The 26,756-nt window shown below is 38.9% G+C and overlaps 1 protein-coding gene across 6 annotated transcripts in view; it reads left to right on the top strand.

The window, feature by feature from the left end:
- The first annotated feature begins 13,347 nt into the window (after positions 1 to 13,347).
- Positions 13,348 to 26,756, top strand: part of RAP1B (RAP1B, member of RAS oncogene family) — a 48,121-nt gene continuing 34,712 nt past the window's right edge. For 3 of the 6 annotated variants that reach the window (XM_057556625.1, XM_057556618.1, XM_057556621.1), the window contains exon 1: positions 13,348 to 13,537. The gene's annotated coding sequence lies outside the window, so the exon portion shown is untranslated. Of the gene's footprint in view, positions 13,547 to 15,153; positions 15,185 to 21,115; positions 21,285 to 26,756 lie in introns of all 6 variants that reach the window. The other 3 variants (XM_057556623.1, XM_057556624.1, XM_057556622.1) reach the window with 3 other exon arrangements.

The raw sequence follows: 26,756 nt of genomic DNA, 5'->3' as shown, positions 1-26,756 counted from the left end.
AACGGATAAATGAATGAATGTCGTTCCCTTCAGGTACTTTATGTTAACATGTTGGCATGAAACAAACAACAAACCCCCAGATGGCTGCAGTCACGGGAAACATTTGATAGTTTGACACAGGAAATAACTATCAAGCAAATGATTTTTTTGTTTTTTTTTTTTCAGTTATAGGAGAAGCATTTTTGATGTCGCACTCAACCTAAAAGTTGTTTTCTTCCTGTCATGGTTAGGGCAGTATGACACATTGAAGAGAGAGAAAAGAAATTCCTGGGTATTCTCAGGCAGCTGTAGAAATCAGAATTTTCCTTGGAGAATGGTTTCTTACACTCCAGTAATGCTTGAATCTGTACAATAGCAAATAAGAATGGGAATAGCTAGAGCTATATAAATACAGTTTTTATAAGATACCCTCCCTAAAGTTTCGATGCAGAGTACTCTTAGACTCCATTGTCTATACATGATTTACCAGCCCTGATAACAGAAAGTCACTACACTAGGGTGGATCAGTGGGGGGATGGGGTGGGACTGGGCATAAAACATTATGAAACCAAAACAAGGTTCAGCAAATAGTGTTGAACTAAGACAGAGATTTCTCAGTCTAAGATTTCTTAGATTTCTTAATGTAATAATTGAGATTTCTTTCTTAATTATTTTTAGTTGTAGTTTTCACTGGTAACGCAGTCAAAATGACTGAATATAGGACAGAAGCAGGTTTATTGAGATCTAACTTACGTATCATAAAATTCACCTGTTAACAAGTATATATTTCAGTGATTTTGGTAAACTCATGCAGTTGTACAACTGTCACTGCAATCTAGTTTTAGGACATTTCTATCACCTTCAAAATTTCTGTCATTCCCATTTGTAGTTAATCCCCACTCCCATGCCCAGCCCAGGCAATTACTGTTCTGTTTTTCTGTCTCTGTAGATTTACCATTTCCAGAAATTTCATATAAATAGGAATATGCAAGATATAATCTTTCGTGTCTTTCTTCCTTCACTTTGCATGATGTTTGTGAGATTCACCTATGTTGTGCGTACATTAATGATTTCTTTTTATTGCTGAATGGTATTATATAATACCACATTCAATTTAACCAGTCAATGGACATTTGGATTCTGTCCATTTTTTAGCTATTATGAATAATGATTTTATGAATATTTTTAGACAAGTCTTTGTGTGAACATATGTTATTTATTTCTCTTGGGTATATACCCAAGGAAAGGAATGGTTGGGTCATATGCTAAATTTATGTTTTACTGTTTTAAGACATTGCCAAAGTATTTGCCAAAGTGAATACATTGTTTTATATTCTCACCAGTAGTAGGTATGCATTCCAGTTTCCCCACACCTCCTATACTTGATAAAGTCAATCTTTTGGATCACAGTCATTTCAAAGAGTTTATAGTGGTATCTCACTGTGATTTTAAATCAGCATTTCCCAAAACAAGGATGTCAAGGATCTTTTTGTGTGTTTATTAGCCATTCAGATAGCTTCTTGGTGAAATGTCTTTCAAATCTTCTGCCCATTTTTCAATTAGTTGGCTTGTCTTATTATTTGTCTTATTATCATTATTGAATTGTAAGTGTTCTTTTCTTCTGGATACAAGTTCTTCATCAGATATATGATTTACAAATATTTTCTCAAAATATTTGGCTTGTCTATTCATTCTTTTAATGGCACCTTTTAAATAGCAAAAGTTTTAAATTTTGATGAAGCCCAATTTATCAATTCTTTTCTTTGTGGACTGTGCTTTTGATGTTGCAACCATATTTTTTCTTTTAGTGTTTTTATTTTCTTTGTCTTACTTCTTTTCTTGATATTTGATATTTGTTGCATCTGTATTTATGCCTGAGTTCAGCCAAACAGGTATTTCATAACAAAGTGTTTATCTCATTGCGTTCCTCTTTCTTTCATAAAATTACATGTTAAAAGAGCCCCACTGGGTATTTTTAAAGTAAGGTGAACCTGTTTGACAATTTCAATGAATATTATGATGCCTCAAAAGCCAGATAATAATAGTGATTTTATCCAGGGCTAACTGTGTGCCAGGCACTGTTTTAAGCTCTTTGCTGGTATTAACTCATTTAATCCTAATGCTCTCATGTAGTAAGTACTATTATTATCACCACTCTAGACAGAAGCAAACAGACACACAGAATAGTTAAGCAAGTTGCCCAGGAAGTGGCGGTGCTGGCATTCAAGCTCAGGCAATCCAGCTCCAAAGCCAGCAATCTTAACCACCATGCTGCACTGCTTCTAAGCAATTCCCCCTCCAGAATGACTCCCCAGATAAGATCTAAGGAATATGTGGTAGGTGTTTAATACAGTGTCAGCCCAGCCCCTCTTATCTGGAAACTGCCTCATCTGCCCATAGAGGGTTCCTCTTTCTGTTGTGTGAACTTCTCACTGCACCAATCTCTGCCCCTCCCCCCATACAACCATTGCTGATCAAGCCAACTGTGAACAATCAGCTAAGCTGAACATATCATATTCTCACTCTCACTTGAGGCTTAAGATATACTGGAATCAGGAGCCAAGTCAAGTCACTGAGTGCTATAGGCTAGGACTTCTACCAACTGCCACTGCAGTCCCAGGACTTTCCTTGACTCCTCCCTTCCTGAGACCTGGCTGTCCCATAATTCCACAGTTCCCTGAGACACCTCCCTAATTCTTCTAATCCATTCCCTTTCTGCTTCAGGTAGCTCCGGTTGGTATCTCCTACTTGCAACCAACAGACCATCACCACCCCAGGCAGCCGTGACTGAGGCCCACTCCCAGGGTCCCATCACTATGTGGGTTTCAGGACCCCTACCCAGACCTGCTGGCCTCATGGGGCACTGGTGACACTTGCTTGTCAAGTATGTCTTCCCTGAGATAGTCTTTCTAGGCTTTCCAGGAGACAACGAGTTTATCTGATAAACTAAACTGTGCTAATGAGAGACAGAGAGAGAGAGCTGGAAGAATCTCTGCCTGCTTCTGACTCCCAGGTAGCATGTGTATACTGTAACAGGGGCTTTCTGAAGACAATGGCACTTTTGTTTTACAAACTGAGTGACTTTAACAGTGGCCACCGCAGGTCAGAAAAGAGGAGAAGGAATATTTCTGGGCCATAGGGGCTTTATTGTGCCCTCTGTTTCACCTCCTCTGAGGAGCAGCTTCTCCCTCTTAGCAGAGGGTGGGTTGGCGAGCAAAGAGCCACCATTACAATCGTCCAGGGACAGCAGCAGTCTCCAGAAGGTGATTTCAGAACCTGAGCAGCTCCAAAAGTGACACTAGCTCCAGTGACAGTAACAAGTGGCAAGAAGTTCTGGTTTGGGGAGTGTGGTTTGAGAGAAGGAACACAGCCTGGAGCCAAATCAACCTACTTTCAAATTCCAGTTCACTGCTCCCACAGGTAACTTCTGAGCCTGTTTCCTCATCTTTAAAATGCAGTGATGATCGTGGCAATGTTGAAGGGTTGAGGATTCATTCGTTTGCAAAAGGCCTGGCACACTGTCTCCTCTGTATTATTCAGGTTTACCCTTTTCCAAAAGCAGTAAGTCCACGGCTTTTTCCACTGTTTCTCCTTCACACACACACACACACACACACACACACACACATGCAAAATTATTCACAAAGGGATCATAATTCTGAGTGTAAAATTGAGACATTTCACAATTGTGGTTCTGTAATTATTCAAGTTAGCAGATGTATACTCAGTGGCCAGCTTCCTAGAGAGCCATGATCTAGGCTGGGGGAAATTTTCCTGTGGTTGCAACTTGGAGAGTATCTCTTGGATTACACAACAAATGTTACCAAACAACTGAAAAACTATCTCAAGTTTCAGGATACTCAAAAATCAATATTATTTTCCTTGCTACTTATTTTCGGAGAGCTGAGAGAAAGTGGCTGAAAATTTCATTTCCCAAACATAAAGGGATACTTTTATCATTACTCCAATACCTTTGTTTTTTCCACCAAACTTTGCAAACTCATCAGAACTTCATGCTATTCATCAGTATCTCTGGATCAGCTATCCTTGTAGCTGATCTAGATACTGAAATCACCCTCCTGGAACCACATAATTAAGAGATCTAAATCTGGAGTAAATTTCTAAAACACATAAGGAAATCTACCCATCTAATCTTTAAAAGTGAGTTAAATGTAAATAAATGATCATAAAATTATAGTGGCTAACATTGATTGAGTGCTGACTATGTGCAAGGCAATGTACAAAGGATATTAGATAGACTGTTTTATTTAATCCTCACAAGGCTTTTGTTTGTTTGTTTGTTTTTTGGGGAGGAGACAAGTTTGGTTAGGAATTGTTGCTCTCCCTGTCATACATTTAGGTATGTACTCTTCTTATTCCAATTTTTTAGGTGAAGCAACTCAAACTCAGGATGTGGAAATAGTGTGGATTCTCACAGCTAAGAAGTGATGGAGTCAGAATTTGAACCCAGGCTTTCTCACCCAGAGCCCAGGTTCTTAACCAATTTTTTAAATTGTGGTAAAATATAGGTAACCTAAAATCTACCAATTTAACCATCTTTACGTGTACAGTTTTGTGGCATTAAGTACATTTACATTGTTCTGCAACCATCACCACCATCCATCTCCAGAATATTTTCATCTTCCCAAACTGAAACTCTGTACCCATTATACACTAACTCCCCATTCCCCCCAGTCCCTGACAACCACCATTCTACTTTCTGCCTCTATGAATCTGACTACTCTAGGGACCTCATATAAGTGGAATCATGCAAATTTGTCTTGTGGTGGCTGGTTTATTTCACTTAGCATAATAATGTCTTCAAGGTTCACCTATGTTGTGGCATTGATCAGAATTTCCTTCCTTTTTAAGGCTGAATAATATTCCACTGTATGTATACACCACATTTTGTTTCTCCATTTATCCATCAGTGGACACTTGGGTTGCTTCTACCTTTTGCCTATTGTGAGCAATGCTGCTATGAACAAAGTAATCTACTCTCCCTGACATTTCAATTTTGGGGGGAATATATCCATTAACCAAGACATTTAAAATACTTTCCTTCTCTTTGCTATTGGTCAGTTACTCTTTGCTTTTTGTTTGTTGTTTGTGGATGTCTCCATGTATGAATCAGTTATAAACATGTAATTAGCTAGGGAGATTCTTGTGTTATCTTAACCTAGTAGCATGAAGAACAGCAGGAGGAGGCTGGGCTAACTCACAGCCGGGGTAGATGTAGGCACATGCAGGCAGACTGGTGAAACAGAACTTTTCAGGCCAACTATATCTTAAAAATAATTTCTCTCCCTTGGCTAACATGGTCTTTTGACAAGCTTTTTTAGGCATTAAGGACATGACAAGCCACTGAAGAATTTAGATATAGTTAGGAGAGGAAAGGGATCCTAGTGAAAAGAAGTTGTGGTTCTGAGGCCTACAGCGAAGCAGGAAGGAAATGTATAAGCACATTAGTGATGTTAAAGTCCGTCTTAAAAAGGCAAAAGCATGTAATTTAAAAAGAAAAAAGAAATGGACAGAATCAGATAGAGCAGGAGGGCACTCAGAGATAAATGCCCTTAGAAGGCTGCTTCTGCCACTGTTCAACTTTCATCAGACTTTTACCAATTTTTATCAGAATCCCACTGAGTAATTATTTTCTCAAATATATTATTATCTCAAATAGATTCACCTTACACCAAAATAATCTACTCCCCCTGACATAGACTCGAGTTTTTTGTTTTTTTGTTTTTTTTAATTTTTATCTCGGTAAAGCATCTACCAGAATTGTCTTTTGGTAGTTTTCCCCCTATTTAAACCATCCTTCATTACTTCATTACTTTATTACTACAGCAGCATGACTGGATGAAGAGACCATGAGTCCCTGGGAAAAAGAGTCCAGGGCTTCAATTCTGGCCTGGCCCTGTCTCAGACTGACACCATAGCCCCGTATTTTTTACTTAGCCTCAATGTGTTTCTTAACCTGAAGACAGGGATAAAAAACTCAAAGGATTTTTTAAAGGATCAAGTGAGGTAAGTTCTTAGTATGTAGTATATGGACTTCTTATCTGGATTTTGATATGAATAAATAGTTTTCAATCCATCTTCCATATTTTCTTCACATAACATAAATATGTGAAAGGGAGGTCCTTACTTACTCAATCTAGCATTTGTAGATAAAGATGTGTAATGTCAAGGCTATAGGATTTTTGCCACAGATATCCACCAAAAGTGATATCATTTATAGAGAAGCTGAAAGATAAGGAAAGGCACATCACAAAAGCAGAATACAAATGATCATCCACTCAGCAAATGGAGGAGGGGCTATTAGAGATTGAAAGGGATTTAAGAGGCATAACAATTAAATATCATGTTTGGACTTTTTTGGATGACAAACTGAACAAACCAGCAGTAAGGAGCCATCTTTGATACAATCAGGAAATTTTAAATTTGGACCGGGTATTATATTTCGTTAAGGAAACTTTAAAAATTTTGTTAGGTATGATAACGGCATTGTGGTTATATTTTTTCAATGTTCGTATCTGTGGGAAATGCATACTAAATCATTTACAGGATTTTCTTTAAACTATTCCAACTAGGAAAAAAAAGGGAGGGGACAGATGAAACAAGAATAGCAAAAATTAGGATAAATGTTGAGACTGAGAGATGTGTACATAGGGGCTCCTCTATGTGTAACTGAAATTTTCCATTATAAAAAGCTTCTTTAAAAAATTAAGACCACTTTTAGACAATGGATGGGAAGAAGGGCAAAAGTACATAAACCAATCAGACAATGAAAATGGAGAAAAGTGGTCATATTTTAGTGATTTGGGAAGTACAGTTGACCCTTGAACAACATGAGTTTGAGCTGCACGGAGCCACTTATTATGAGGATATTTTTCCAATAGTAAATACTACAGTTCTACACTATCTGAGGTTGGGTGAATCTGCCGATGAGGAACTGAGGATCTAGAGGACCCCCCTCATAAGGAGGTCCAACTACAAATTATACTCAGATTTTCGACTGGGTGGAGGGTCAGTGGCCCTAACCCCCCGTATTGTTCAAGGGTCAACTGTAGAATCAACAGGATTTGGTGAAGAATTTGATATGTGGAATAAGGCAGAGGGAAGTGATAGTTCTCTGTTTTAGGGAGCTGGTACCATTTACTGAATGGAGGATTCCTGGAGGAAGAGCATATTTGGAGAGGTCAACCAAGGAAAGCTTTCCAGGAGGCAATTGGCCCTATGCAACTGGAGCTTGGCAAAGAAGTCTGAACTGCAGATATAGATCTATGAGCCACTGGCATTTAAATGGCATATAAAGCCATGGGAAAGACTAGAAATGCCTAGAAGAAAGTATCCAAGAAGAAAAGGACCCAGAATCAAGCTCTGGAGACTCCGACCCTTAAAAGTCAGGAGGAAGAAGGGATAGCATAAAGAGGGGGAGATGAAAAAGCTAGAGAGAAAAGAACAAAACCTCAAGAATAAGGTGCCATGAAAACTAAGGGAACAGTGTTATAAATGCTGATTAGTAGCAGTTGAAATAGTACCTTTGGAACTGTGTTTTTAGTGTCAATGGATTAAAACAGGTTTTTTTCAGCTTTCTTAATAATCAGGTAATATTTTAAGGTACCCACACCATAAACTTTACAGCATTGTTTCCATTGCATAAGTATTTTCAAGTTACAAACTACTGACATAAAGAAACTTTAGAACACAACCAATCCTTCACTGAGGACTGTCATAAGCAAAGCAAAAGGAAAGTTTAACAAGCATCTGTTGAACTCTTACTATGTTTGTACAAAGTTTTATTGTGCCAGAGGATGTAGTAGGAACCAATATTTATTGAGAATCTTTTCATGATGACGTACCTAACATTTACAGAGTGCTTACTTTGTGGTGGGCACTATTCTATTTGTATTGTTAACTCTTTTAATCCTCCCAATAATACCATAATGTAGGTTCTATTGTTGTATTCATTTTACAAATGAGAAAACAGGCACCAGAAGTAAATTCCCTAAGATGAATGGAGCCTCCATTTGAATTTGCAATCTGACTCCAGGGCCAATCCACTTAACTGTTACCCTGTATTACTTCCGTTTTTATACCTGGTCCCTTATTTAAAAAAAAATTAAAACCCTACACTTTAGATACTTTTATGTACATTTTTAAAGATTACTAATAAGAAACTCTGAAAGGTTAAATAACTGCCAGAGGTCACAAATCCACTATGATCAGCTTGGAGAATCAAACCAAGATTAGCAAGACCCCCCAGACTACATTTTATTTATAATATGTGATGCCAGGCAGTATGGTAAATACAAAGAAGTGTAAGATATGCTTTTGGTTCTCAAGGATCTCAGGATAGAGAGAAGACAAAAGCAATTTAAGTAAGGCAATGTCTGATAAGTACCAAATGAGTGGTACAAACAATAATTATTAGGGAGATTCAGAGAAGCAAGAAACCACTAGATCTAGAACAATGACTAAGATTTAGATAAATACAAAAGAGATAGGAGAGATTTTCTGGCTGAAAGAACAGCATTAACAAAGGAATAATAGCACAGCATGGTGCCAAAGGAAGGCAGGCAAACTAAGATATAAATTTCAACTCTGCCCACATATTTATATATAGCCTTGGTCACTTAGCCTTCCTAAGCTTTAGGCTTCTCATCTGTATAATGGATCATTCAAACCAACCTCCTGAAGTTTGGTCATCATTATTGAGGTATGTGATTCATACACAAGACTTGGGAGTGACTGGGAGTAGAAGCCAGGACTATCATGATGATAAGTTCTAAGGGGATGCCTAACTCTTGAGCATCTTTGGCATGATTTTATTAGCTGTTTGATTTGGAGACAGCCCAGATTCTGAAAGTATTTATATGCGGTTTTTGAAGATTTTCTTAATTTAAATTTCTTTTGAAAATTTCATGACAGGGGGAATTTCATGAGGCTGGTTCTTCCAGTGGTTTTCTACTTCAACATTCATTTACATGATGGCTCTGGGAATGTCATTTTCATTTGTATGGTTTTTCTCAGCTACAGCTTAAGAAAGGGGGAAATTTTAAGTATAATCTGTTCCTTACACCATAGACATTATCAATGACAAAATTACAGAACTGTTAGAGTTATTTAATGTGGTGTAGGCAGGTTTGGTGGTCAAGCCTACAACCGCTGAAAGAGAGTACAGACAGAATTTAAAATATGTCTTGAGACAAATAAGCAGTTATTATAGCTATTACACAGAGTAGAAAACATGCCAAACTGCCTCATTTTTCTTATATATAAGTACATGGTTTCCCCAAAACAGAAATCTTAGAGAAACACAAACTACCCTAGGAGAGTATGAGTCCTGAGTTGTTTTCCTATAATAGCAATGATCTAATATGCTCTTACCTGGTCTCTCACGTGATTAAGTGCTAGAATTTCTAAAATAACTGCATAGCGTTTGAAACAATCTTGGACCAAGAAAACAGAACAAAACTAACTTGGGATTTAAGTCATTGTTTTTCCTCTTTTGTATCAACAAGCAGCCCTCTTATCCTTCTCAACCTCCAACCCCAGCTATGCAAGGTGTTGCAAAGAAATAGAACTACATTTATATGATCATATACTATACACATACTCACACACACATACACACACTTACACAACAGAGGGAAAAACCGGTACCAAAGTGCCTTGAAGGATCAAATTTCAATATTGTTCATTTGTGAATGAAATAACATAATAATATTTAGGGTTAATGACTCTCAATGCTACTGATAACCATGCTTAATTGGAAGTTAAACAGCATGACTCTTGTTAATGCAAATAATCATTAACTGTTAATTAGGAAAATTGTAAATGTGAAGGTTTTTTAAAATCTAATTTTGCATTTGCAATAAGACCTTTACTTATGTGGACTTTTTAAATGAAACTAATGAGATATAAATGGTACTTGAAGTAAAACTTCTAAGGAGGCAAATACATGGAAAATCAGAAATACCATATCAGGTTAAATACAGCAAGAGTTATGGGTGAGCACACTATTAATTCACTTCCCCTAAAAACTAATTTTGAGCTTCTTCTAGTCTCAGGGACTAAGACATGGCTATTTTCTCTACTTTCGCTTACAACAGTTCTGTAAGGCAGAGGTTATATATCCCCACGTTGCAGATGAGAAAACTATGCCTCGACACGATTAAGGAATTTGTGCAAGACTATGCAGCTAATAAGCAGTGGAGCTGAACTCTGACTCTCGTGTTCTCCACTATTCCACAGTACCTTAGGAACAGAAAATTCAACAATGCCTATTATATGAAAACCACCATACCACACATGAGAAATATATATCCTTATCTTATGGACTTTATCTCCTAGTACCAGTAGGACCCGCTACATAATTTGAGGGACCTAGGGCAAAATGAAAATGCAGACCTCTTGTTCAAAAATCATTAAACATTTCAAGATGGGACTTCCCTGGTGGCGCAGTGGTTGGGAATCCGCCTACCAATTCAGGGGACGTGGGTTCGAGCCCTGGTCCTGGAGGATCCCACATGCCGCGGAGCAACTGAGCCCGTGAGCCGCAACCACTGAGCCTGCGCTCTAGAGCCCGCGAGAGGGAGCCCGTGTGCAGCAACGAAGACCAAACGCGGCCAAAAATAAATAAATTAAAAACAAACAAACAAACAAACAAAAAATTCAAGATGGTGCCATCAGAGCATTAAAAGGATCACAGGGACTTTCTAAGCACAGGTCCCTGTCACATGCCCACGAAGCTGGCCCTGAGTGCAAAAGGGCACACAATGACAGCCCACTGCCTGTTTTTGTTACAGACATGAGCTAGGATAGTTTTCACATGTTTAATGATTTCTTTAAAAAGAAGATTTGTGACACATGAAAATTACATGAAATTCAAATTAGTGTCCATAAATAAAGTTTTATTAGAATACAGCCACACTCATTCTTTATGTATCCTGTGGTTGTTTTTGCACAACAAAGGATTGAGTAGTTGTACCAAAGACCATCTGGCCCACAAAGCCTTAAATATTTACTATCTGGCTTTACAGAAAAAGTTTGCAAGCCCTTGTTCTAGTAGGAAGGTAGAAAACAAGTGACAAAAAAAGAGAGCAATAGTGTTATGGGGATTCAATAGAGGAGAGACCACATTAAATTGGAAATATCAGAAAAGGTGCTCTTTCTTGGAGAAAGTAAATGGACCTTGAATAACGGGCAGAGGTGGGAAGGGGCATTCCAGACAGAGGAAATCACGTCTGCACACCAGAGAAGTGGGAAAGCACTATGTCTGGGCAAGATGAGAAGTCTGCCTGACCGTAAGGCATTTTTTAAGTGAAGGAAAAATAAGATACAAGCATTTTTAACTTCAGTAGGGCAGGGGAGTAACTGAATGCTCTTTGACGAAGAGAGTGACTTGCTCAGTGTGCTTTAAGATAATTCATCTGGCAACAATGTGTAGAGTGGATCACAGCAGGAACAGACAGGAGGCCACAGGCAAGGTAGGAAGGTGCACCTGAAGTCCAGGAGTTGAGAAGTAATGCCAACCCAAACAAGTGTGGTCTCAATAGAAATGAATTGCTATCTAATAGATGTGCCAGTTGATTGATGGTTTCAGGAAAGGCAGAAAAAGGAGTATCAGGATTGAAGACTGGGTAATTTAAAAGATGGCGATATGATTAACAAAAGGAGAAGAAACTGGTTTGGTGACAAAGGAGATGAGTTCAGTTTGCACACATGACCTGTTCAAGTTGCCAGTGGAATATCCTGGTGAAGTTTTCAAGGGGATAGGAACGAGGAGCTCAAACCCAAAAGTGAGTTCAGTGCTTAAGAGATGTACATTCTGGCATTCTCTGCATAGAGATAATAGCTTAATACGAGTGAAACGATTTCCAGTGTAATAGAAGAAAACAAATGTATTTTTAATTTAACTATTTTACATATTCTCTCAAATTCTAAATAATCCTAGCTCCAATCTTCTGAAACTGACTCTTTCTGGGGAAAAAAGAAAATCAATTGCACAAAGGTCAACGAGTTAAAAAGAGAGAGAGAGAGAAAAGAAAAAACAGTATACCCAGGTAGCATTTTCTCCCATGAACTCAGTTTCAGGCTTTCAGACTTCTCAAAGTTTCATGCAATAAATGAAAAGTTAGTAATGTCAAATTTATTTGAAATTCATTCATTCGGAATTTACAGTATTTCCTACAGACTGCTCTGACACTTGCCTTTGAAATTCCCATCAAAAAATGGTTTTTCTAAGGAAACAGAAATTACCAAAATATTCAACATATTCAGTTAACCTAAATCGTGAAACACCTAGAAAGCACTTATACAGAAAACTTAGGATAATTATAGTTCATTCTTATCTATTCCTTTAGTTTTCAATTACTAGTATTCTTAACAGGAGTGAAATTAATCATATTTTTTGCTAATCTTCCAAATTTATAAAAGTTCATAAAAATTTATTTCAAGAATGCCTTATAACACAGGGCCTAGTTAAACCCTGAACTAAGCAAAAATTAGCCTTTAATGACCCCCCAACCCCTACTTTTCCTTGCATATTTGCCCATCTTTGACTATTTCTGCTCTCTTTGAATATTTTTGCCCATCAAAACCCAGTTTTCATTAAAAAGCTAATATCTTGTATAAAGGGTAGCCGTATTTTAGTCTTTTCTCTAATAATGGTAAATTCCACTGTTAAGTTCCCACCCTTTTTGAAACAAGGCATTTTGGAACAGAAAGTCCTTTCTGTTGCCCAGCAGTCACATCATAAACCACCTATAGGTAACCCTTTAAAGTACTCGAGTCACGCATTTAAACGTGCAATTTATTTTACTCATATAAATAGTTGATTTAGGTAAAAAGTTGTTTGGAATCTTGGATTAATTAACTGAGTTTGACAGGATAATTTGCAAAGAGTTGTCCTGGGTGAAGACGCTTGACAATTCAAGAGAAACCACTTCAAGAATGAAAAAGACTGTGCCCTAGCCAAGGCACCCTCACGGGAGCTCTAGGTGTGGAAATTGAGCGCTGTTACTTCTCCAGCCACTTTCCCCAGCACAAAGGAGTACGGGAGCACCAAATGTTTGGTGGCGTTGGTGACTGAATTACAGTTTGCATGAAAGGCACGTTTTTAATTCGTACGGTTTTTAAGCTCTTCGCACCGTTGTAACCCGCTAGGATCTCGGAAGCCGAGGGGAGGCCGAAGAGGCAGTAAAAGAGAGAAAAACACCGCGCAGGAAACGCCGCGAAGGGCGCCGCGCGCTCCCGGTTTGCGCTGCGGGGACGCGGAAGGCCCCGCCCCTCGGCTCCCTTCGCCCCTCCCCTCGGCCCCGCCCCTTCCCGGGCCGCGCACCCGCGCGCCCCGCCCGCGGGCGGAAGCGAGAGCGAGGCTGAACGCTTGACGTCAAGGCGACACCGCCAAACCTCGCCCAGAGGCAGGCGTGTAAGCCAGCCGGAGCGGCGGCGGCGGCGGTAGCGGCAGGACCGCCGTGGCGCCGGTAGCAGCGACCCGGAGGGAGCGCGAGGCGACGCTGGCTGCGGGGACCCGGTGACAGCGCGAGAGGTTCGCAGAGTGCGTGCGTGGCCGCTGAGGGGAGCGGCGGCGGTGGCCGCACGGGGCGGGGGCCGGGCGCCGGCAGAGGGGAGCGGGTGGGGTGCGGCGCGGGCCGGGCGAGGCGCGCGCGCGCGGCGGTCAGGGGGCCGGGGAGGCGGCGGCGGCGGCGACGGCGGCCTCGGAGCGCGGCAGGTGGTGCGAGGGCCCGGGCCCGGCCGGCGAGTGCGCTGCCTCCCAGGCCGGCGGGCATGAGCCGCCGCCGCCGCCGCGGGGGAACAGCGCGCTTTGCGGAAGGGGTCAAATGTCTGAAATATGGCGGAGGAAGTGAGAGCCCGAGGACCCCCCCCCCCACCTCCTGCTCGCGGCCGCCGCAGCCTCTCCCGCTGCCCGCGGTCCCCCGCCGGCTCCCCGTAAGACTCGTCCCCTCGCCCCAGAGCCCCCTCGCCGGCCGCCTCTGTTCCTCCCGGGTGTGAGTGGAAGTTAGAACGGAAACCAGAAAGTTATCCTTTGCGTAGACCCAGCTTCCCCCAGTCCCGAGGTGGGGCGAGGAGCGTTCGGGGGAAACCACTCCCCGGCGCCCTGCGGGCTCGAGCCTGACAGGGAAAAAGTTTGCCTGAAACGGGGCTGGTTTGGTCCATTTGTTGCGGGAAGTGGCAGGAGGAAGGCAGCGGAGGGAGCCCCACCTAGTCTGGCAGCGGCCACCGCGTAGAGAAAAACTGTTAAAGGGGCCTTTCCCTTCGTCAGCAAGAGAAAATCTCTTTCTCTTACCGAGGGAGAGAAAATCCAGGAAGTTTGTCTTCTCTTTTTCGCCATCTCGATGTGTGTAATCCTAACATTGACTGTCAGCGCCGTGAATCTTATTTAAAACTACCCCCAGTGAATCGGCCCATCCGAATATTTCTTGTGAAAAAAAAGACAAACAAACTGATGGCTTTTGGAGAAAAGATCATCCTTGCTGAGTTTAAGCAGACGATTTTCTTCCCCTTCTCCTGATCCCCCACCCCCTTTTATTAGTTCAGAACAACATTTTTGCCCTGCAGCTCTCGTGTGAGCATAAGCAGTTCTGTGTTGCAAAAACGGGGAATCACATTTTTAACGGGTTAGAAAGTTAACGCTAAATGAAGATTGTGATTTTAATATTTTAAAATTAATTCAGACTGATTGGATTTTTGTTTTGCTAGTAGCATAGCATCTAATATATAAATATCTAAAATATAATTTATCATGCTTATAAAACTTAAAGCTTCCAACTCGTAAATTCATTTTTTAATCCTCTTTTTTTGTAATTAGAATGCTATTTGGACTTGTTCAACAAAACCTTAGCTTAGCAAGAAGTAACATAAAAAGGGTAGACGTTCATTTAACTTAAAGCTGGTATCACTCCTAAAAGCTGATCCTTGAATTGTGTTTGAGTCATAATGGAGTCATGGGACTTTTTAAGGGCCGGAAAGGGCTATTTAGATCATCCAGTCCCACCCTCTGATTTTACGGAGGAGGAAACTGAGGCCTGGAAAAGATAAGATAACTAGTCAGTGGTCCTGCTGACTTGTAGGACAGTAACCTATCCATAATAGAGAACCTGGAGGAAAATATACGACATTTTTATAGTGAATTACATTTTACAGAGGATAGTCGTCCCATCATACCCCACAAAAGGTGAGTACGTTAGTCAAACACTGTAGAACCATTTGGGTAGTTTCATTACCAGGTTTTAAGAGAGGAAGTTGATACTCAGAATGGTGAATTAACTTTAAGGACACAGAGCCCGGAATGATAGTCTTATTTGAGCCCATCCATGCTTTTGATCTCTGCACTACAGGAAAGTGGTTTCACTTGCATTTTCTTTTTGTCATTCATAATAAATTGTGACGCTCCCTTATCTGAAGAAGCCGGAAAGTAAGTCTTTGAAACACGTGTATCCAGTTTGGTTTTAATATGCCAAGTATGGGAATACAACTGAAGAACCCAGTAATAAACAGGCTTAATTTTAAACTGTGGTATGGGTTCATGAAAATGATTGCTCTTTCTGTCCCCTCCCACCCTCCCCCACGCTATGAAAGTCATCTCTCTTCCTTTCTGTGACAAGTATCACTTCCTACCTCCTGTTATCGTTATATGTGCTTTTTGTTATCCCACTAAATTATAAACTCCATGGACAGGATGTGTTCTTTGCACAGAGACAATACCAGTTTGTTAAATGTAAACACCATGAGGGTAGGGACTTGGTCCATTTTATTTTCTACTGTATCTTAGTTACTAGAACCTTGCCTGTGCACACAGTAAGTGTTTAGCACTTAGATTTAGGGATTAATTGTAATAAACATTTAAAGAGATGATATTTGAAGAGAACTTTGTATTCCTTCAAAAAGAAGCATTTCCACATTGGTTTTGGAATCATTTTAACTTTACAAATTGATTTTTATTTTAACCTCAAAACAGTCCTTTCCTGTGGAATTTCAGTATTTTCTCTTAGCTGTATAAAGGGGAAGTGAGCCCCCATGGTTAGGAGCCACCATGTAAGGAGGGTCTAGCGGGGTGTAATAGGGAATTCATCATAAAAAACTTTGATCCATGTACAGTTGGATCTTACAAGTGTATCTTCCAGTATAATTCAAGATTGGTAGAAGACCTGTGCAGAGATTGATAACATAGTTAACTGATTATACATGTTGTTTTAAATATAAAGTCTAAGATTTGAATGAGAAACTGTCCATGTTCAATTTTCTTTGACTTCTGTTGTAGGTATTTGATCAATATTTATTAAGGCAGTGAAATTAAATAGGGAAACTGGATCTCATACAAATAGGATTTGACTGATTTTGCAAAGGTGTCGTTTATTTTTCTTCCAAAAGTGTAAGTAGGCAGTTTTATCATTGAATATCAAGGTCTTACTGCTATGCATGTGTCGTCATTTTCCCAAAGGCTTAAAATAATGTGTTTCTGTGTTATGTATTGGTAAAGAAGGGGTGGGTATTGATCTGTAGTTTTAGATTTGATTGGCACCAGGAAGAGTTTAGTATTTATGAACTGAATATTCAAAAGCTGTCTTTTCTATTATGGCAATAATGTCACATGTTCAGTCTATAGAAAATCTTGATGAAGATTGATCTTAAACTTTGTAAGACCATATAGGGTTTTGACTAAATTTATGCCTTGATTTTTCTTCCCCCTCCTATCTTTTTTTTTTTTTTTAATCTATTTATTTATTTTTGGCTGTGTTGGGTCTTTGTCGCTTGTACGTGGGCTTTCTCTAGTTGCGGCGAGCAGGGGCTACTCTTTATTGCGTTGCGCGGGCTTCTCATTGCGGTGGCTTCTTTTGTTGCAGAGCACGGGCTTCAGTAGTTGTGGCCTGTGGGCTCTAGAGCGCAGGCTCAGTAGTTGTGGTGCATGGGCTTAGTTGCTCCTGGGCATGTGGGATCTTCCTGGACCAGGGCTCGAACCCGTGTTCCCTGCCTTGGCAGGCGGATTCTTAACCACTGGCCACCAGGGAAGTCCCCCCCTCCTATCATTTTTTAGACCCTTAGAGTCAGAGATTAGGCTGAAGTTTTTACAGTTACCCTTTTCAAATTGGATTTCTTTTAGAAAAAGTTAAGAAACAGATATTTTGGCTGATGCAATGATTCATTGTTAACACTGGACAGATTTTTCAGCACACAGGAGGTCTGTACCGTGGCTTACCCTTGTGCTGAAAGCCTGATGTTTTTCAGTGTTAAGATATTTTGCAATAGTACTTAAAGGTACTAATTACCATTTGAGAACTTAAGTCTTTTCATTTATTAGTCCTTTGGAAATGTTATGAACGCAATGGAAACATTAGGTGCAAGGAATAGGATGAATTTATCTATTTGCAGTAACGACTGGCTTGCTGTATAATCTCTTGTACTTTGTTTGAACCTAGTTGATCACTGGATTCTAAGACCAATCCCTTTAGTCATAGAATTTGTATTTTAGAGAAGAAAGGTTATCAGGAACTTTTGTGCTGCCTTTAAAAAATTAAAATCACTTCTTAAAATACACCACTAACAAAAAGAAATACCACTTCTCCATACTTCCTAACACTGGTGTGTTTATTCCCAATGTTAGTCAAATTAAGGCTACAACATCAACTGATTATTATTTCAGTAGTGATTTATGAAGAATTTTTCTTTGCATCAATAGTGGATCAAAATTTTTAAACAGTTTCCAAGGAACCTTAAAACTTATACAAGAAAGAAATGAATATTTGGAGAATTCCCTGGTGGTGCAGTGGTTAGGACTCCACACTTTCACCGCAGAGGGCCCGGGGTTCAATCCCTGGTCAGAAAACTAAGATCCCACAAGCCACGTGGCGGCCAAAAAAAAAAAATTACAACATAAATTGCAGAATTTCCATTTGGTTTTTACTATACAGAACAATATTCTGGAGTATTACCACACTTAAAATTATATATGAGGTGCTCGAGTACTAGAAATGTGTTCACTTTTAAATTAATAATCTTAGTCTAACTATACAGAATAATTATCTAACGTTCTGATTTTGAATTTTATATTGGGCTGGTTCCTAACGCTTAACTTTTGTAGTTATGCTGTTTTGTAGTTGTACGTGCATGCGTATTTATTTATTTATTTATTTATTTCAGTGAGACCTTTTAAATGTAAACTGGATTCTGATCCCATGAGATAACTTGCTAGGTAATCTTTTCCAGTGGTGGGGATAGAACGTTTTTAACTGTTGTACAGGCAGACTAAAGATGTTAAAGGAAGAGAGCATCCATTAAAAGCAGTTATACGTAATTTTGAACACTTTCAATTATTGACTTCTTGGAATCGTCACTTTTGCTACATCACGGAGCTTCTTGCTGAGTGTTTCAGTAGTTGCCTTGAATATTTATTTCAGTAAATATGTACTTTTAGTAAAATAGTTTTCTCTCTTCTATTTAAAACTTAGCATTTTGTTAAGTAACTTTATTCTGAAAATATACAGTGAACTAATTGCCCCATTGGTGGATCACCTTTACCTGTTGCTTTCCTCTTCTTTGCCTTGTGGGAAGGGCACAAAGATGAAAGAAAATCTGTTTGTCCATTTTTTTTTTAACCTTTTTTTAAAAAAATTAATTAATTTATTTATTTTTGGCTGTGTTGGGTCTTCGTTTCTGTGCGAGGGCTTTCTCTAGTTGCGGCAAGTGGGGGCCACTCTTCATCGCGGTGCGCGGGCCTCTCACTTTCGCGGCCTCTCTTGTTGTGGGGCACAGGCTACAGACGCTCAGGCTCAGTAGTTGTGGCTCACGGGCCTAGTTGCTCCGCGGCATGTGGGATCTTCCCAGACCAGGGCTCGAACACGTGTCCCCTGCATTGGCAGGCAGATTCTTAACCACTGCGCCACCAGGGAAGCCCTGTTTGTCCATTTAATAGCAGTTTTTGGCAAAAGCTTCTAGAAAGGAAATCGAAAATGTTATGCAAAATTCTAATTATCTGAGTTTTCTATAATTTATCCTTCTTACTAGAATATATTTTTCAAGTCACTGTACTCTAAAAAAGGGGGTGGGAGTTTCTAAAAGTTCTTAGTTACTGGGAATGAAGACTATAAATATAAGCTCTTTTTGTTTAATTAATAGTTTGTAGGTGTCAAAGTGGTGTGCATATCGCATCCAACTGTTACCTACGTGTTGTAAGATTGCAGTGAGACTACATTATGCTAACATAGTTATAGCTGCTGCTTCTCAGATTTATAAGTTATCATTAAGCTCCTCAGTAACTATAGCAAAACTTGGGAATCCCTCAGGAATCTTGAATTCTGTACTGTACAGATAATAACAAGGGATAGTAATGAGGTATATAAACATGTGCATCTGTTATTCTGCTGCTCTTGAAATTGTTGATCTTGAGATTTTGCACTAAAGTGTTTTGAATACAGAAAAGTATAATGAAGAAAATTAGTATTGCTTGTAATCATACCAGTGCAATGAGTTTTTAGGCAAAGTTTGTAAGCTTTCCGAACCTCTTTGCTTCCTCAGCGGGAAAGATGACATATAAAGCTTCTGTTTACCTGTAGCATCGCTAGTGCCAATTGAAGTTGATTAGATTGCTTAATTTTTAAGATTCCTATTAAGGTATGAATGAGAAGTAAGGAAGAATAATTGTGATTGTGAACAAATAAATTGTGTAGCTCAGTGGTTTTTAAAGTATGGTCCAAGGAATCCTGGGGATTGCCTAGACCTTTTGAGAGAGTCTACAAGTACAAAACTGTTTACAATAATACTGAGATGTCCTTTGCCTTTTCACTGTGTTGACATCTGTACCAATGTACAAAAGCAAAGGTGGGTAAAACCTTTGACATCTGAGAACAAATCAGGTGAGAGTACCTCCCTGTATTAGAAGTCATGGTACATATCCTTCAGTGCCATGCACTCACAGTTTAAAAAAAAAAAGAAAGTCTAAATGCACTTGATGAAGTAAAAAATTATCAGATCTCAACTTTGTACATATCATTTTAATGTACTGTGACAAAATAGGAAGTATGCTTAAAACACTTTTTCTGCTGTCATACTGAAATATGGTTGCCTCTAGGGAAAGCATTTGTGTGATTTTTGAGTTGCAAGCTGAATTAGCCACTTTTTTCATGAACACCATTTTTACTTGAAAAAATGCTTGACAAACTGAAGAAGTTTTTCAGAATTGGGTATTAGACTGACATTTTCTCAAAAAGCGAACCTGGATCTTTAAAAGGAAAAAATTGACAGTATTTAACGGGCAATGATAAAGTTCTAGTTTTCAAGTGAAAATTAGAATTTTGGAAGATTTTTCCGATGATATTAGTGATGTTGATGGACATGGTTTTTAAAATGATGTATAATGAAATATGTCAATATTTGAAGATCTATATGACTCTGTAAGCCAATGTTTTCCAAGTCACCAGTGCATGATATTATAAGATCATGCAAGGATAAGAAACAAAGTTCTAGCTAGACCAATGGGTCATTTTTTTTTTTTAATTTTATTTTTGGCTGTGTTGGGTCTCCGTTGCTGCGCACGGGCTTCCTTTAGTTGCAGCGAGTGGGGGCTACTCTTCATTGCGGTGTGTGAGCTTCCCATTGCGGTGGCTTCTCTCTTGTTGCAGAGCAGAGGCTCTGGGCGCACGGGCTTCAGTAGTTGTGGCACACGGGCTTAGTTGCTCCGCGGCATGTGGGATATTCCCGGACCAGGACTCGAACTTGTGTCCCCTGCATTGGCAGGTGGATTCTTAACCACTTCACCACCAAGGAAGCCCCCAAGACCAATGGGTCTTAATATTATAGAGAACATAAAGTTTATTGATAAGGTTACCGATTCCAATATATTTCAGCCAATTGAGTTTTGGTATAGTATCAAAGGAGAATAGCCACATTTATCTGAAAGGCCATTAAAATATTCCCAAATGTCCGTTTGGTTATTGTTTACTTTTTTGTGTGTATTACTCATTTTTCCATGCTTTGCAATATATTGAACATATTTTTGTTGGAGGAGTAGAGAAAATAGGAACCATAGATAAATATGAGGCAGTGTTTTCATGTGCTTTATCTTGGAATCTCTTATTAATATATAATCATTTTAAGTTTAATTTCTTTGCAGTTTTTTCAATTGAGCAGTCCATTCAACTTGCCGCACTGTGTGGCTTGTGGGATCTTAGTTCCCCAACCAGGGATTGAACCCAGGCCCTGGCAGTGAAAGCACCAAGTTCTAACCGCTGGACCGCCAGGGAATTCCCCCCATTCAACTTTGGATTGCAGTAGGCAATTAGGTAATTGTTATTCTTTAATTCAATTTTTGGTTTTAATACTTGTTTTGTACATCTGATTACTCAACCATAGATAGGTTGCATATATGGTCAAGTTTTGATATAACCCTAAACAGATTTTTAATAGTTAACTTTCACAATCTTAGGAGATGTAGTGGCTTTCATGTAGTAAAGCTATGTACTTTCTCCCACTTCTAGTTTTGTTTTTTTTGTTTTTTTTAAAGAATTATTTATTTATTTATTTTTGGCTGTGTTGGGTCTTCGTTTCTGTGCGAGGGCTTTCTCTAGTTGTGGCAAGCGGGAGCCACTCTTCATTGCGGTGTGCGGGCCTCTGACTGTCGCGGCCTCTCTTGTTGCGGAGCACAGGCTCCAGACGCGCAGGCTCAGTAGTTGTGGCTCACGGGCCTAGTTGCTCCGCGGCATGTGGGATCTTCCCAGACCAGGGCTCGAACCCGTGTCCCCTGCATTGGCAGGCAGATTCTCAACCACTGCGCCACCAGGGAAGCCCCCACTTCTAGTTTTAATAATGTGTCATTGACCTGAGAATTTGATGTGTTGTCTAGATACTTTTCCAAAACAAATGAGAATGTTTTTACCTTCTGGGAGAAAGTTGTTTCTTTTTCATGTTTATTTAAGAATAATTGTAGCAATCCTTGTTAAACAACTATTTTCATAAAAGTCATGGCTTAGGACCATTCCAAATTTTAAAGGATTTTTAGGACAACCTGCATTTGGTTCAAGTAACGAGTTTCAGGTTATGAAAGAAGTAAGATACATAAGTTGTAGTTTGTACTGCACCCAGTTTCTTGGAAATTTAGTGCCAGTTATTTCCCTAGAAATAATAAAATGGGTGTGAATAAGGAGAGTATTGAGTCTGAACACCACTGTTTGAAAGAACAGGGTTGGCATCAGAGAAAGAAAGAGATTCCGAGTGGTTTAGAGAGAAATAAGTGTAAAAAACTAGCTTCAGGATAGCTTCAGGGAGTAAGCACTATAGAATTCCTGCCCCCATGAGCTAATCCCACAGTAGGGGGCGTTCATTTAATAGGAAGCTTTAGTTCTCCCTATATTAAATAATTAACTGGTCAGCTGTTCTGAATTAGGGAACATACTGAGATCATATTTTATGTCCTTGACATCCAAATTAGTCACAAAGTTGCCACTCACTATTGCTTATATAGTTGCTAGCTGAAAAATATTTGAAATTCCCTGTATTTTAGGTTTTTTATACTTAAGCTTTTTTTTCCTCCAAGAGCCCTGTCATCTTACTTGATCTTCGTTGAACAAAGAGAATATAGGATTTGCAAGCTTTTAAGGGCGGAAGAGCATTTATAAAAGTTTTCTATTGTTTACATGAAAGTGATGATGGTGATAATAGTGAAGAGGTGGAACAGCAGGAAGTAGAACAGAAAAGAGAGTGAAGATGGTGATTAAGAGGTTCTCTTTCTAATGAGCAGGGCTGCTGTTACTGCTATTCACTTTAGAGTTCTGGTTGAGCAAAAATGATAAAGTCTACTTTGAAAAGCACTTGCGGTGCTTTAGTGATTGATACATCTTGTCCACCAGTGGGTCCTATGTAGAGGATAAATCGATATTATCTGTCAGAGATGATGGTATTAGAGTAGAAGTTTCATAATTATGCAGTGTGAGTTGAGAGTACTTTTGCTGTTTTTACTCCCAACAGCCCTTATGCACTTTTCTCTGAACCTTCAGGTGCTCGGATTGGACACTTACTTATTTCACTTTTTCTCATAAGTTTTAACTGATTCCATTGAGCATGAGGGCTAACTCTGAGAAATAATGTGCTAGTTTTGCATTTTTTGTTTGGTTTTTTTTTTTTAGAATATGCTTTATTTATTTTTTGATGTGGACCACTTTTAAAGTCTTGATTGAATTTGTTATAATATTGCTTCTGTTTTATGTTTTCGTTTTTTGGCCCCGAGGCATGTGGGATCTTAGCTCCCCCACCAGGGATCGAACCCGCACCCCCTGCATTGGAAGGCAAAGTCTTAACCACTGGACCGCCAGGGAAGTCCTGATGTGCTAGTTTTGAGTAGTCTGATTCTATGCTATTTAAGTAGCATGGTTTAATAGTGGTAACTTTGACCTGGGTGATCTAGGCTTCAGTTCCTCTGGCACTGGCCATGAAGCCTAGAACAAATTAACTCCTCTCTTAGAACTTACCTTTATGTAGACAAAGTTTGATTAATTGTTGTTAAGGTATTTTTGAGCTCTAAAATCCTGCGTTGCTGTGATATCACCCTTGTTTAAAGCCGCAGTCATCTCTTGCCTGGACTGCTACAGGAACTTCCTAACTTGTTGCCATTCCTCAGTCTTCACCCAGAAGACAAAAGTCATCTTTTAAAAATGTAAACCAGATCATGTAATACTCTCCAGTCCCAATTTCCTACCCCAGTGGCTTAAAATAAAAACCAGTCTGTCTGTCATGCTCTTTCTTCAGTTGTCTGCAGTTCTGCCTTAGTCTGAACCTTACATCTCAGTTCTGATGTCTCATCTGCAGAGAAGTTTTTCCTGATCACCTTATATAAAGGTTTATTACCTTCACAGTTCTTACCAAATAATTATATTTATTTGTTCATCTATCCTCTCTTCCCCTCTAAAATGTTTGTTTCAAGAGGGAAGGAACACCATGTCACCTTTCCAACAGTCTCAAATGGTAATTGGCACACATAGTAAATGCTCAAATTTGTTTTATTTTAATTGAAAGAATACATGAAAACTTCAGTGCTTTGTCCTTATCAATTCCCATCATAGGCTACTTCTTACACTAATTTTTTTAAGTGTTACATTTATTTCCAACTATAATCTCTCATTACTTAGGGCATCTGTCTCGAGGAGTCGTTCATCTGACTGCCTATAATTGAAGCTGGTTGATCTCAGTTGCTGTATGTTATGGTTAAATTGAGTAGTTATGCAAAAAAGGTTCTTAGCAAAGACATGAAAATTTAATCATCATGAAATGTAAATAGTTCAAAATAATAGTAATACCCAAATGAGTGATATAGATGAGTGCTTATAGAATCAAAGGAAGAAGTGAAAACCTTTAGGCTTTTGTAGTCCAAGAAGACATTAAAAATGAGGTGGGATCTGTACATGATATTAAAAGGGTACGTAAGTTTTAGACTAACAGTGAATCAGAGTAGACAGTTTAGAAATTGAAAAGTGCAGAGTATGTTTAAGGGAGTATTTTACTCTAGTAGATGTTTGTGAAATGGATTATAGGTCCGTAATACCTTACCTATAACCCTTGGTGCCAGGTATTTTGGAATTCAGAACTTTTTGGAAAGATTTATTTTGAATTTTAGTAAGAGTAATCAAGCACTTAATATTTCTAAAGTGAAATGTGAATAGTTACACTTAATGGGATAAATAAAAACTATAAATAGCCGCACATCAGTGCTTGGGTGAAGTTTTGCTGTGTAAAAAATTTATGTTAGGTCAGGTTTTGCCGCTAAATTAAACTTGCAGATTTCAGAGATTTTCTGATCTCAGAATTTCTGTGAGAAATGGGTCTGAAATAGTTGGAAAGGCTTTACTCTTTATTACTTTGTGTCTTTGGGGAGGATATCAGGGTCTGAAAATGTTAGTTTGAGGCAATTAGCTTAGAAACAGTTTCTGCCAAGGAATTCTTTTTGACAGACTTAGGGTGGAAGGCACTACTGAGGGCGATGAGTCTTTACAGGTATGGGAGAACCACCTAATTCCTTAGAGTCCAGTTAAATGTTTGGAAGTAGTGGAGATTCATCAGTGTATATAGGTGCCTGGAAAATAGTAAATGTTAAAAAAAAGTGTAATGCTTGAGAGCTCATATTTTAGATGCGATTTCTTCTTTAAAGTCTTAAACCCTGCAGTTTGTCTCCCAATTGATAGATTTGTAAGAATTATATAATACATTTAATTGTGAGGTAAGAGCGCAAGAGAAGGTTAGAATAGGAATATTGTAGGACTAATGTAATCTGTTTTAACATCCTTGATGGAATCACTTGGTATTGACAAGGAAAGAAGTAAATATCTGAAGATGCTACTTTGAAACTCAGGATTGATTATAAGAAGTGCCTGCTCACTTTCTGTGTTTTCCCCATGTGCTCTCCTTATTCTTGCAACCTAATTAACACCCAGATTGAGTCCTCATTGTCTTTATCCATTCATTTGGTGTATATTAATGTCCAAGAATGAAGACATGTGTGTGCTATTTTTGTATATTGACTTGTATCTTATAGAATTGCCAAGATAGGCATGTTTCAAAGCTACTTTATAAAAAATAAAAGTGCTTACTGACCTAATAATTATGCAAGTAAGTGGAATAATGTATGGAAAAGCCAAATATAAGCATTATTTATGGCTTACAAAGTGTAGCGTGCCTTTTATTTTTCTAAGTGGTCTTTATTATACTGGGTACTAAGTGCCTCTTTGAATAAACTGAAGAGGCTAGAGTATAAAAGGAAGAACTGTTACATTAGTCTAAAACAACTTTATAAGACAACTAGCTGCACAAGCCAGTGTTGGCATTAGCTAACATAAACTGCTGCTTAGATGAAGACGTTAAAATTATTAGAGAAAACTATGGGAAGTACCTGTGCTTCCACTGTTTTTTGTTAGTTGGTTAATTTTTCTCCTCTGAACTTGTGGCACATTTACTAGGGGATTTTCCATTAGGAATGTCCTGGTCTTGAAATTTCGTTTAGAATGTCATGCAGATTATAAACCCACAATCTGAAATTATGGCATTCTTATTATGGTTTCAAATGCATTTGGGGGCAGTCATATTAAGCTTTGTCTTAATCTTAGGAAGGTAACAGTAAAATGAAATAAAAAAATTTTTGTAGTCATTTGTTCCTTCTCTCATGAAAGACTAATTCTGTTTATATCTGAATTCAACCTTGTGTTGAAATAGACTGTAAAATTGTTTTAAAAATGTTCCCCCATCCTTGTGGAGGGTGGTGTATTATAAAATCTGAGTATCTATATTAAAAGAAATATTTGTGGCATTCTTCCAGTCATAAAAGTGGGTGTGGTTTGTTCTGGAGTCCTTACCCTTAACTTGAATTCTGGTCTGTCTGCTGGTAGTAAAGAGCCTCACTTCTGATTTCTTAAAATGCATGAAAGCACATATTTTCCCTAACTAATGGGGATATCTCTGTGGTTGATGTAATCATCTCATTCTGCAACCTATTCAGCAAACATTATTGAGCATCTTCGGTGTAAGTGTTAAATTCTGGAATCACAAATTCAGGAGACTTGGAGAAAATGTGGCTTCACTAGGAACATAGTAAAACATCTGGTTAACCTTCTTATCCGTATGCAGTGGTGGTGTCTCTTTTTTTCTGTGACATGTGGGAGCTAAGATGTTAAGAGTGGATTATTTAAATGACTGAGGATTATTTAAAATACTGATTTCTGGAGACCTGAGGAACACAGAGACCTTCCTTTTCTGTGCTAAATTAGGGGACACTT

The sequence above is a fragment of the Balaenoptera acutorostrata genome, chromosome 11 (assembly GCF_949987535.1).
Source record: "Balaenoptera acutorostrata chromosome 11, mBalAcu1.1, whole genome shotgun sequence".
In the NCBI taxonomy this organism is placed as follows: domain Eukaryota; kingdom Metazoa; phylum Chordata; class Mammalia; order Artiodactyla; family Balaenopteridae; genus Balaenoptera; species Balaenoptera acutorostrata.
This window is presented reverse-complemented; position numbering and strand designations above follow the sequence as displayed.